The 12914-nt window shown below is 44.6% G+C and overlaps 1 pseudogene; it reads left to right on the forward strand.

Annotated features, from left to right (window-relative positions):
* Positions 1-3301: 3301 nt before the first annotated feature.
* On the forward strand, positions 3302-3462 carry LOC138459974 (5.8S ribosomal RNA; annotated as a pseudogene).
* The last annotated feature ends 9452 nt before the right edge of the window (positions 3463-12914 follow it).

The raw sequence follows: 12914 nt of genomic DNA on the forward strand, positions 1-12914 counted from the left end.
CATTGGTCCTGATCATCATGTGCCAGGTGAAAGAATAGCCTAATAATGCTATCCTATGCCCAGCATGTGGCCATTTGGAAGGTATAGGCGAACAGGTGCTAGCTGCTGGCATCATATATAAAGTGAAGCCACAAATGCCTCGATGGTGGCATCATATATTGGGTAATATATTCACGGTATGCAATAGCAGCATAGTTGCCGCTATCACACAACATGTGCAGCCAAACCAACCAGACAACCTATAAATAGCAAGATATTAAGCACATGTAATATGATTGAAGCTTTATTTTCCACGTTCTGAGTGGAAGACTGCAAATACCACAATGTAAGGTAACGAGAGCCTGTACTCTGAGGGCTTAAAGACACACAAGAAAATTAAGTGTGTGATAGTCACTTACTTGGTGTCATTGTTTGCACTGAGCAATGGAGAGTAGCACCGGGGACAGGGAGAGAAGGGAAGGTAGCAGGAAAGAGGGGGAGAATTTGGGTTGTAGAGGATCTATAAATAGATATGCAAAATATGGCATACAGTCGGAAAGGGGACAACTGAAAAATGTTGCAGAAAGAACAGGGGACAACATGCAAAGCATTTAGTTGGAAGATCGAGGTCAAGACATTAATCCTTCCAGCTATCAAACAAGTTATTAGGCAAAATAACTTAGTTGCGGATGCTCCTTTCTTGTCCAGATTACCAGCCTTGTTCTGTAACTTGTAACGGTTTATTGAGAAGCCACCTTCAACACAGGGAGTTCCCCACTGAAGGTGTGATGCAACAAACTGTTTGCAGATCTTTTCTTTAGCCCTACTTCAAACACATATCAGCCCCTTGTATCCCTTCCCCTGAGCTAACAATGAGCCAAGAACCAGGCCGATGTATGGTAAATATATTAGTATTTATTTAAATTAAAAGTAATAGAAATTAGCACGAAAATGTCAAAGACCACTTTATCCGTGGCTCAACACAATCAACTTCTCTCATCATGAATAAATCACAAAAGTGAATTGAAAATAACACAATCATAATTCTTCACTTGCTACAAATTTCACTTCACTAAATAATTACACTGATCAATAACGAAAGTAGTTATCAAGTAGTGTTGTGTGATTTTGATTTTCCTGCAGGCTTAAAAGACTAGCAGTAGGATTTCAAGATTGGTACAAATACATATGGCAATTATAATTTTGCCCACACTTTTAGATTAAAGTTGCTGCAGTTAAAAAGCTTGCAGTTAGATTTTGGGATCAAGCTGGCGATCCTCCGCGAGGTGAGCTACCGCCTGTCCCAGCCCCTGCCTCTCGACATCCCCTTGATGCTCCTGACTGAGTGTCCTGGGGGCCCGAAGCATTTACTTTGAAAAAAATAGAGTGTTCAAAAAAGGCCGGTCACCTGAATACTTCAGCTAGGAATAATGGAATACGAGTCCGGTTCTATTTTGTTGGTTTTCGGAACTGGGGCCATTATTAAGAGGGACGGCGGGGGGCATTCCTATTGTGCCGCTAGAGGTGAATTTCTTGATACGGGCGCAAGATGAAGCAAAGCGAAAGCATTTGCCAAGAATATTTTCATTAATCAAGAAAGAAAGTCGGAGGTTAGAAGACGATTAGATACCGTCGTAGTTCTGACCATAAACGATGCCGACTAGAGATATAGCGGCATTATTCCCATGACCCGCTGAGCAGCTTCCGGGAAACCAAAGTCTTTGGGATCCGGGGGAGTATGGTTGCAAAGCTGAAACTTAAAGGAATTGACGGAAGGGAACGACCAGGACTGCAGCCTGTGGCTTAATTTGACTCAACACAGGAAACCTCAACACAGGATTGACAGTTTGATAGCTATTTGTTGTTTCTGTGGGTGGTGGTGCTTGGCCATTCTTAGTTGGTGGAGCCATTTGTCTGGTTAATTCTGATAACAAATGAGACTCCTCCATGCTAACTAGTTGCGCGACCCCCAGCAGTCGGCGTTCAACTTCTTAGCGTGACAAGTGGTGTTCAGCCACACGAGATTGAGCAATAACAGGTCTGTGATGCCCTTAGATGACTGGGGCTGCATGCGCGCTACACTGAACGGATCGGCATGTGTCTACCCTTCACCGACAGGTGCGGGTAACCCGCTGAACCACGTTCATGATAGGTATTGGGGATTGCAATTATTATACAATGAATGCAGAATTCCCAGTAAGTGGGGGTCATAAGCTTGCATTATTTAAGTCCCTTCCCTTTGTACACACCGCCCATCGCTACTACCAATTGGATGGTTTAGTGAGGTCCACGGATCGGCCCTGCCAGGGTCGGCAAAGGCCCTGGCAGAGCGCTGAGAAGACTAACAAACTTGACCATCTAGAGGAAGTAAAAGTCGTAACAAGGTTTCCGGAGGTGAACCTGCAGAAGGATCATTAACGGCGGAGCAGCCGGAGGGAGAGCCGCGGGCCCGACCTCGGTTGCCTCCAAGATGTGCACACCCACAGCCCGGGGTGCCCCTGGCGCTACGGTCTGTCCAGCAGAGTGGTCCATGGCCAGGTCGCGTGGGGGACCAGGCGTCGAGGAGCAGGATTCCCTTCTGCCGGAGGGGGGGTCCGCAACCCAGAAGACGGACGGGGATGACCGGCAGGGTTGGGTTATCCTACCGGGGATGCCCCTCCACCGGAGAGAGGGAGCCACGAGCAGCCCCCATCCTCTCTTCATTGAGCCGGCCCGTAAGCCGCTGCACCGCGTGGGGACGTGCTCGTCCACCCGACCCACCAGTGGGTAGGCGTTGGTGGGCGCACCCCAGTCAGCAGGGAAGTCCCGAGTGGGAGCAGCCAGAAGCGAGGGAAGCCCGGCTGCTCTCGAGGGACACCTTCCCAGGCAGACAGGGGCCTGACACGCCAGGTGAGCCCTGATCCATGGTGCAGTCGGGCTTACTCAATGGGCGGGCATCGAAGTTCCGGCCGCCCACGTCCATGAGCGAGCAATGGCCAGGCCCGCCGGTGCAGCAGGCGACATTCCCTCTTCCCCAGGTACCTGGAGCTCGGCCCCTTGCGGCCGGGTTGGGGTTTCAAGACTCTAGTGGTCCCACCTGACCCCCTGCAAGTGCCGTCTCTGGCCACCTCTCTGTCTGGCTCCCCAGAAAGGGAGTGGTGCAGGGGGTCGTCACGGAAGGATGATAAAACCCTGATCGTCTCGGCCGACTCCCAAGTGGGGAAGCTAGACAAGCGTTGGGTTGTCTCGTTCGCAGTGGGTGGGACAGGCAGCTCTGCCTCCCCCCGGCCTCTCCTGCACCGGCAGGTTTGGGCCGTCGGCTGGAAGAAAAAGAGTTGCCTGTGACTCTTGTCGGTGGATCACTTGACTTGCGCGTCAATGAAGAACGCAGCTAGCTGCAACAATTAGTGTGAATTGCAGGACACATTGATCATCGACACTCCGAATGCACCTTGCAGCCCCGGGTTCCCTCCCCGGGGAGCGGCTGGGACTGTCACAGGGACCCTGGTCCGTTCGTCCCCTTAAGGTCAGACCCCAATCAGCACCGTTGCAGGATCCCTGGACCTGGCTGCGCAGGTTCGTGGTGAGCGCATCACGGCCTCCTCCATCTCCCTGCCTCGGGCAGGCTTTGGGAGGACATGGCGCATGGCGCGCCACAGTAGCAGCAGGCCTTTAAATGGCCTGGCGCACCTTCACCCAGCCCCGGAGAGGGAGCCTGAGAAATGGCTACCACATCCAAGGAATGCAGCAGGCATGCAAATTACCCACTCCCGACTTGGGGAGGTAGTGATGAAAAATAACAATACAGGACTCTTTCGAGGCCCTGTCATTGGAATGAGTACACTTTAAATCCTTTAACGAGGATCCACTGGAGGGCAAATTTGGTGCCAGCAGCCACTGTAATTCCAGCTCCAATATCGTAAATTACTGAAAGGCCTGTGTTGGGGAAGCTGGATAAAAAGGTTGGAATGATTTAAGAACAAAAACACCCCGCTTCCTTAAAGAAGTTGGAGTCTGCAGGACAAAAAGGATTACCCAATTAAATTATAGGCTATAGTTTTCAGCGCACACTGGGAAGTGAGCATTGTTAATTTTGTTTCAAATTTTAACAAAATTCACCCCGTAGTATTCTGTCAAATTGGGATTTCATTAATTAACATACTTAGTTAAATAGGCTAAGGATCTACATGGTTTTGCCCCCACCCGCTGACTATAAAGGGAAATGATTCAAGGCAAGCAGACTCCTCCACCTTTTGGTTTCACAGGGCTCAGTTCTTCTTACATAGAAAGCCTCTGATTACAGTTCAGGAAAGCTAGCTGCATCTCAGGACACTCCACTCTCAAAGATGGCCTCCCGCTCCCCACCATAGGACCCAGTCAGCTTTGAGGGCTTCCTAGAAATAGACAGCTTCCACCCAGATGCACTCTCAGCAATCTCCTCTGGTGTCTCCTTAGAGCTGTCAGATGGTACATTTCAGCAGTCTTCCTGTTGGTATGCCTCTTGTCTGCCTCCTGTTCCTGTCTCTCTCTGTCCTAGTGCAGCCCCCGTTATATAGCAGCAATGACACCACCAATTTTACAATCTTGGGGAAGCACCCTGCAATAATTCCTTCCACTAGCATTGGACAGTTCGCCTTCTCTCTCCTCCCAATCCCAGCCTCCAAGTGAGGATTGGTTTAGGGGTCTGGAGCATCATATAACAATTCCCATTTGTAATCATCATGTGTTCTCCTTTCAACTATCACAAATTCATCATTTTACTAGCAACGGCCATAATAAACATATTTTCTGATTCCGCGAATCATGGAGAATTAGATAAGCCGTCAACCAAGTCTGTACCATGTAGCACAGCCATGTGGTTCCTTTCTACATTTCCATAAAATACATAACAGTTATGACTATGTACGTTATTACCCATATCCCTAATTGCATGTTCCATCCGCTTGCCAACTCTCACATTTGGAACATGTTCAGATCAGCCAGAAACCTTAGTTTAACTGGCCATTACAGTTCCCTGAGTCGCAGTTAGACGGATTTTATATCTCCAAAATCACATGGAAATTACATAAAAAATGGTACATAGATGAAATCCATCCGCCTTATGATGGCTGAGAAAAAGGCCTAAATGATAATAGTCCTTGTAAATTAATTGTGAATCTGCAGGTGGAGGCCCAAGAAAAGCATTTCCTGGCTCACAATGTGAGAACTGTTTATGTAATTTAGCATCTGTAGTGATACACGAAATTGCAACCTTGCCAATCAGGGCTTTAGATGACAGCATTAGCCGCTGAAAGCCAATAGTGTATTCAAAGTATGTGCTAAAAATGCTGACAGTAGTCTGTTGTAGCACTTCCATTATGCAGTAGTGAGCTACAAGGAATATGATAGACAGGCAGGGAGGGCCCCCAGCTATGTAGCTAATAGGTTTTTGGAGTGTTTGGAACATCATGGCACCTATATAGCGCTTAGATAGCCAGTCTTAAGCGCTATAAACACTAAGCTATGAGTGCATGCCTTTTAGAGCTTGCAGATGGGGTTAATACATCCCTGCTTCCCTTAGAATATTCAGCCTCACTAACGTTGGCCCTGGCTCCAAGCTAATCTTCCTTTTCTCTGGGAAGGTACTGATAAGACATTCCTCAGCCAGCGCAGATGGGAACAAGGGAGGGGGTAGGAGCGAGCAGGGAGCATCTCAGAGAGAGCTGGGTTTTTTCCATGAGCCAGTTGCACAGGGAAAGTTCTGGAACTGTGCGTCATGGTGACTGACAGCAAGAAGTTATAAAATATCCATGCACACATGGATCAGGGGGAGATCGCCTGTGGACTTGATTCGTGTACAGTCAGGTGCCCGGAATTGGCTCTCACGGTGTCCTCCAGCCTTGTTTTTCTATGAGCGGGGCTTGTTTTACAGCTAGCTTATGAGAAACCCAGGTCTCCCAGGGCTGATTAAGGGACGTAAGACTGTGTTTCTCTATGTTTCTCTATATTTCTCTATGTTTCTCTATGTTTATCTAAGTTCCATGTTTCACTATATTTTGCATTGCTCTAAGTGTTATGCTTTGTAATATTCTGTAACTTGAATCCCAAATGTATATGAAATTCACTGCTTAGAATAAATATGCTAATAACACTTTGAGGGTGTCATTTGTCACTTGCATGAGATCACTGCTCAGCACAATAGAACCTGTATTTTGGGCTGAATTGGGTATTTTTGCTCTCAAAGGGCTGGCCCCGAGGAAGATTTTGCCCAATATCAAGACATTTGGTGGCAGCTTTGTGGGATTGTGAAGAGCAGTGCCATGCTGACATGACAAATGGTGTGAGAGAACACAGTGTAGAGTGGGGAGCAGGCTGTCGCATTTCCTTGATGGTCTCACTGCAGCTCTGAGACTTCAAAAGGCAGCAATGTTGTGTCGGCTTGCCGTGGCCGATAGCTTGTGTGGTTAAGACTCCCTTCATGGGATTGGTGCCAGGGAGTACAAGGCAATAAACGAGCGGGAAATGGCTTTGTTTAAAGCACTCCGATGAATGGTTAAGAAAGATGTATGCTCAATTAGAAAAAGAATTTTATCATGTGGTTTCCCAAGTTTAAAGTTGTAATTTGGAATGCATAATGAGACGGAGTTCTCATCTCTATTCTGTCATGAGGGCAGGAAAAAAAAATAATAATTGCAGGGATTTGACATGCAAATTGTGAATAGTGATTTAACCATTGACTCAGCCCCAGTGTGCTAGCGAGTGGGGGCTGTAATGTTCGGAGGCGAAGGTTCGTCTTTTTTGATGTATGCTTTTGAAGGGTTGGCATTCCTGAATAATGAGGAAGGGGAATGAGCCATGCTTAGGAGAATGAGTAACATCTGTGCTGAGAGCCTAAAGAGTTTTTTTCTTTCTTTTGGCAACTGTAAAATTCCATGTGCTAATGGTGGCAAATTCTGTTTAAAGGAAACACACTAAAATGGTTATATTGCATTTTAGGCTGTGCCATGCTTTTATTGGGTGAGAGACTCACTTAAAAGGAAAGTGAGTGAATGTTATTTGGATTTTCGATTTTTGTGTACTGATTTGAAATTGCAGAACCAGCTTGCAATGGTTGGGGGGAAAAACAATTTATATTTTTCTAAATTGCCCCTGGAGTATTTTTGACTGTCCCCATGCTATGCCATGGATTTGTGCTGTTGCCTCAAAAGTGATGTATGCTTTGAAAATAGTGACCTGTTGACTGTGATACATGGGGAAAAATGTTGTTGACACATTAAACAGCCCACAAGCAATAGAGTGTGGGTTGTTCTTGCAGAAAAAAAAAACGTGCAGGGAGCTGCACTAAATATGGCATTTTTTTTTTTTTTAAATGCACTGAACTGAGTGGTTATAGTTTGGCAATGGTACAACAGAATGAAACATCTGTGTGTGATAAGATAGCACAAAGATTTAATGGGTTGTGAGTTCTCTTGAAAGATCGCACATTACAAGAAAAAAAAAGACGCTTTGACATTTTGCAAAATTACATGGAGTAGAAAAATGACAAGAAAAGTGCCGCTTTTGAAAACAAGAGTCTTGCTGTGTGTGCAGAGCTTGTGCCTTGAAGCTGTCTTGGGCGAGGTGTGTGAAGGCAAACAAAAGCAGAAACAGTACAAGAAAGAGTTAATTTGGATGAATTGTCTGAAACGAGTGAAGCCGCCACAGTATAAGAGTTATAGGCAAAAGAGATAAGCTGCGTGCTAATGGCGCTGCCAGGTGCACACGAAAGATAAACATGCCTGCATTCCTGAGGAAGGGGGAGCAAAAACAGAGAGCTGTTCAAAAAGTAAAGAATTTGCCTAGTAAACTGTGGTACGGAGCAAAGGCTTCATGCAGGATGGCAGACGGGCACATCACATCTGAACATTTACCTATGCATCTGTGAATGGGCCAAGAAAAGACAGCTGCCCATTCCAACAGATATTACTGTGCAAACCGCATTCCCATGTGATGTGATGTGAAGTGAAGTAAAGCGCTATTGCTGTGCAAGCTGCATTCCAATGCTCCATGTGATGTGAACTGAAGTAAAGCGCTGTGCACTGGAGAAGAAACCTCTAGGCGCTTTGAGAAGAGAAAATACACATCTGGCAAACTGCAAGCTACATTGCCAGGGGATGGAGTAACTGACAAAGACATTATGGCCTTCCAGATGGAAGCAAAACTGACAAAAGTGCTTAGCCGTTTTGCAAGAGACAACATGCAGAGCGGGGCTTTGAAGTAAAACATGAACACTGCACATTAGCCATGATCCAGAAGCCACACGGCTTAGTGCAAGAATGAATGATTTGTTGAAGCAACAAAAGAAACTGACTCAGACTATCGCACTCAAAGGAGTGGTTCAAAAACAGCAAACGCCCTTTGAAAAAAAATGATGACAAGTGAAAAAACCAGAGGCTTGAAAAGACACTGCTAAGAAAAGAAAGATAAATACTGAAAGACTTTACCTTTGAAAAATGGAGTGATGCCAGCAGGGCAACCTAAACCAAGATCATGGGACACTGGAAGCAAGTTGGCGCCTGGCATTGGTGATCGCTTTGGTGAAAAAGAAAAGCATTGTGCGACCTGGGTACTTACTATATGGCTTTGTAAAAGCACAGATCAGTCTGAGGTACCATTAACCAGCTATGATTGCATTGCACAAATGAGTTTGTGATTAGGCAGTTACACCCCGTATGGTTGAGTGTAAATAAGCCCCCAGAAACATGCAGAAAGGTGATAAATAATTGCAGTAGCAATGACAAAGTGTGTAGTTACCTGATGAGACTTTTTGAAGATGGGGGTGGTATTATGGGAAGGGGTGGATAACGCTGATATTGAAGTTTTGATGACATCCTAACATTTCTGTTTGTATTTTGCCTAGGCAAAGCACGACAAGACATTTCATAATATAGGAAGATAATGTGCAGTTTGTGGGTGACACTGATCAAAGAAGGGTCAGACGCATTCTCAGAGAAAGCGAGCCACTGCGAACTGAACTGGCACGGTGCAGACTTGGCTAATTATCAAGTATTTGATGCTACACATTTAAATGACATGTTTTGCCCTTTCTTGTTTAAAGGACTATGGACAATGAATTATGGACTGTAACATCAGGCACCACATACAGCTGTGTGACACAGCAATTGAATGCTAACACATTGAAAAATGGTTTTTAAATGCACTGTTGAGATGAATCTGAAAAAACCAAAATGGTTTTACTCTTCCAACTGAATGGCTTTAACCAGAGATGTTTTGTTTTTTGAAAAAAAAAAAATATTCTACATTGCACGTAGGCAGGAGAATGATTTATGAACTGTTGGGGCAGCAGAATTATGCAAGCAGGAGCGTAATTTATTTTGAGATAAGATGGGTGCGCACATCAAAGTCACCTGTGCGTAGGTTAAGATTCTTAATTGAAGTAATGCTGCCAAGTGTATGAGCTATAATTTGAAATGGTAATCTTTGAAACACTGGATACTTTTACAGCCAGCTTAAGGCAGGTAAATGAAACCATGACTGACTTGATGTTTGATTTTATGACACAGAGTGTGACACGGTTTTTTGTTAAACCAACCAGTTTCATGTTTTTGTGGGGACAGCTGTCTCCAGCACACTAATGCAAAGAGTCACCTTTTGATTGTAAACATTTGGAATAATTCTTTGGAAAAGCGCTGCAAATGAGTATCCACATGGAATTGCTAGAGTACTGGCCTGGCACATTGTCAGGCATCTTTTGTCACTGAATGGATACCATTTGTTTAATTTGTCTAATGTGATGTTTTTCTGACCAAGAACTGCAGCGAGTGTTCTCGCCAAGATTTAATGAACTATAACTTGACTAAATGAATTTTTTCCATGGTGTGATGAAACAGCCACTGCCGGATAGTAGTATGGTGTTTGTGGCTAAAGTTAATATTGTATATGGTAGATATCCCACTTGAAGAAGGGTATTCTCCAAGTCACAGAAGGTAGACACTGTGAACCTGTTAGATTTTCCAGTAGTAAGACAACATGTAAATTGTAGACTGGTAATGCACACCTTCATTATTACAGTGCTACACTTAGACATAGATTTATCATGAGGCAATGTTTCCTTAGTACTACCAAGCTGCTACAAATGGAGTCCATTTCTATGGCCCATCACTAGAGTGCGCGTAGCTAGGGAGCTAGATTCATTAATTGCAGGAGCTTTATATGCTTGTGACATAGAAACTGTGCACAATAAGCTAGCCACTATGGGTTCTGATGCCAGCTCTGCTATAGAACTTCTGGCCTAGTGGGGCCCATTGATATGCCCAGCACTGCTACAAGTATTGACAGCCGATTGAAGATAACAGTATTTTAGACATGAAGACATTTTTGTCTGCCATAGGGCAGGTCAACAAGACTGCTAAATACACACAATGCATTGTATGGCAAACATTGTTAAATCAGCAGGTGTTGGCTTTTTACTGGGTGGGGGCGACCATCCTCCACACACTGGCACGCAGAGCTACAGTTACCAGCATACATATGGATTGAATTGCTTGCTTTTGATTGCATGAATAACACATGCCATGCTTTGATGTAAATTAGTAGAATTGTTTTTATTTAGACAACCTGGTGCCCATGGGTTCACCTTGTTCAGGAAATTAGATGGTTTCTGGTTGGGTTCCATCTACCTGGGGGAAGTGTCTAGTCACACAGCCCATAGTCACGCTTGAATGCCCTGGGATCAGGGGGAGGGTAGGCCCTTAGGGTGAAAGGCTGCCAGGTTTTAGAATTGGTAACCATACATAAATGCAATAGTGCATTGTAGATTAGACTACACTGGATTGCCTTGACATTTTAACTGCATGCTGCTTTTTAACTGACAATCAGTTATACAAAATTGATTTAGGTATTTTTGTGTAGGCCAGGTTTTGGCTAGAGTAAATGTCCATGTTCACTTGGCGTAGGTATTTTTGTGTAGGCCAGGTTCTGGCAAGGGTATATGTCACTGTTCACTTTGTGTACATTTTTGTTTAGGTAGTGTTTTACCTTGCATGCCACGCTAACTAACCGCTAGAAGATAGTTTGCTTAAACCTCTTGCAAAGCCCCTAGGTCTTTATCACTGCACTAAATACTATGTTGATAGGTATTAGTCAGCATTTGTCGCACAAACGTTGAATAGGGGTGGAATGTAGTGATACACGAAATTGCAACCTTGCCAATCAGGGCTTTAGATGACAGCATTAGCCGCTGAAAGCCAATAGTGTATTCAAAGTATGTGCTAAAAATGCTGACAGTAGTCTGTTGTAGCACTTCCATTATGCAGTAGTGAGCTACAAGGAATATGATAGACAGGCAGGGAGGGCCCCCAGCTATGTAGCTAATAGGTTTTTGGAGTGTTTGGAACATCATGGCACCTATATAGCGCTTAGATAGCCAGTCTTAAGCGCTATAAACACTAAGCTATGAGTGCATGCCTTTTAGAGCTTGCAGATGGGGTTAATACATCCCTGCTTCCCTTAGAATATTCAGCCTCACTAACGTTGGCCCTGGCTCCAAGCTAATCTTCCTTTTCTCTGGGAAGGTACTGATAAGACATTCCTCAGCCAGCGCAGATGGGAACAAGGGAGGGGGTAGGAGCGAGCAGGGAGCATCTCAGAGAGAGCTGGGTTTTTTCCATGAGCCAGTTGCACAGGGAAAGTTCTGGAACTGTGCGTCATGGTGACTGACAGCAAGAAGTTATAAAATATCCATGCACACATGGATCAGGGGGAGATCGCCTGTGGACTTGATTCGTGTACAGTCAGGTGCCCGGAATTGGCTCTCACGGTGTCCTCCAGCCTTGTTTTTCTATGAGCGGGGCTTGTTTTACAGCTAGCTTATGAGAAACCCAGGTCTCCCAGGGCTGATTAAGGGACGTAAGACTGTGTTTCTCTATGTTTCTCTATATTTCTCTATGTTCTCTATGTTTATCTAAGTTCCATGTTTCACTATATTTTGCATTGCTCTAAGTGTTATGCTTTGTAATATTCTGTAACTTGAATCCCAAATGTATATGAAATTCACTGCTTAGAATAAATATGCTAATAACACTTTGAGGGTGTCATTTGTCACTTGCATGAGATCACTGCTCAGCACAATAGAACCTGTATTTTGGGCTGAATTGGGTATTTTTGCTCTCAAAGGGCTGGCCCCGAGGAAGATTTTGCCCAATATCAAGACAGCATCATCCCCCATGCAAATGTATTGTGGTATCAGTGGCCAATGACATTTATAACATATACAAGTATTGGTAGCAATAGTGCATTTGTGTTGAATGTCCCGAGCATTAATAAAGTTTATGTTCAGCCTACTCAACCCTCCAAGCAACGGGTGGTCTGTTCAGATTTAAAGGAAGTGTTCCTGTTTAATTTTCAAAGAAAGCCGGTATGCTTTCACGGTCACATGTTTTGGTTGTCTTCATAACATCATGTGTGGATGACATGCTAGAATTTGAGTTATTTCATTTTTCATCTTTTACAGTGATCAGAGACTCTTTCAATGCCGTTTAATGAGAGTTCAACAATGACAACAAATATTGCATATTTAGAAAAAGGTATTTTAGCCTTGGCTAATGCTTCTGGTGCTGCATTTTTGTTTCATATGTCCAGTTGTATAGCAATTGTACTAGCATGCAAACATAATGCCTATGTGCGTTTTGCAAACATTAGACAAAAGCTTTCATAAGCAATACAAGTTACATATTGTGTTTGGAAGCACAATGCGTTTGAACAGCAAGCAAAGTGAATAGGCTTCCTTGCTCACCGAGCTGCTGCTGTCAGGCGACTTCACTGGAAAGGGGGGGAGAATAAAGCAGTCAGGACTGCGAGCCCCATGACAGGTGTGGTGCTGGAATGCTGTTTTACATCCCACAATGATGGCTGTCTGAGCCAAGCTGGCGGAGCAGCTAGAATAATAGCAAAATCGAGACATTGCCCCATCTCTCACA

This window comes from Ambystoma mexicanum, chromosome 4p (genome assembly GCF_040938575.1).
Source record: "Ambystoma mexicanum isolate Mex_15411 chromosome 4p, UKY_AmexF1_1, whole genome shotgun sequence".
Taxonomy (NCBI): domain Eukaryota; kingdom Metazoa; phylum Chordata; class Amphibia; order Caudata; family Ambystomatidae; genus Ambystoma; species Ambystoma mexicanum.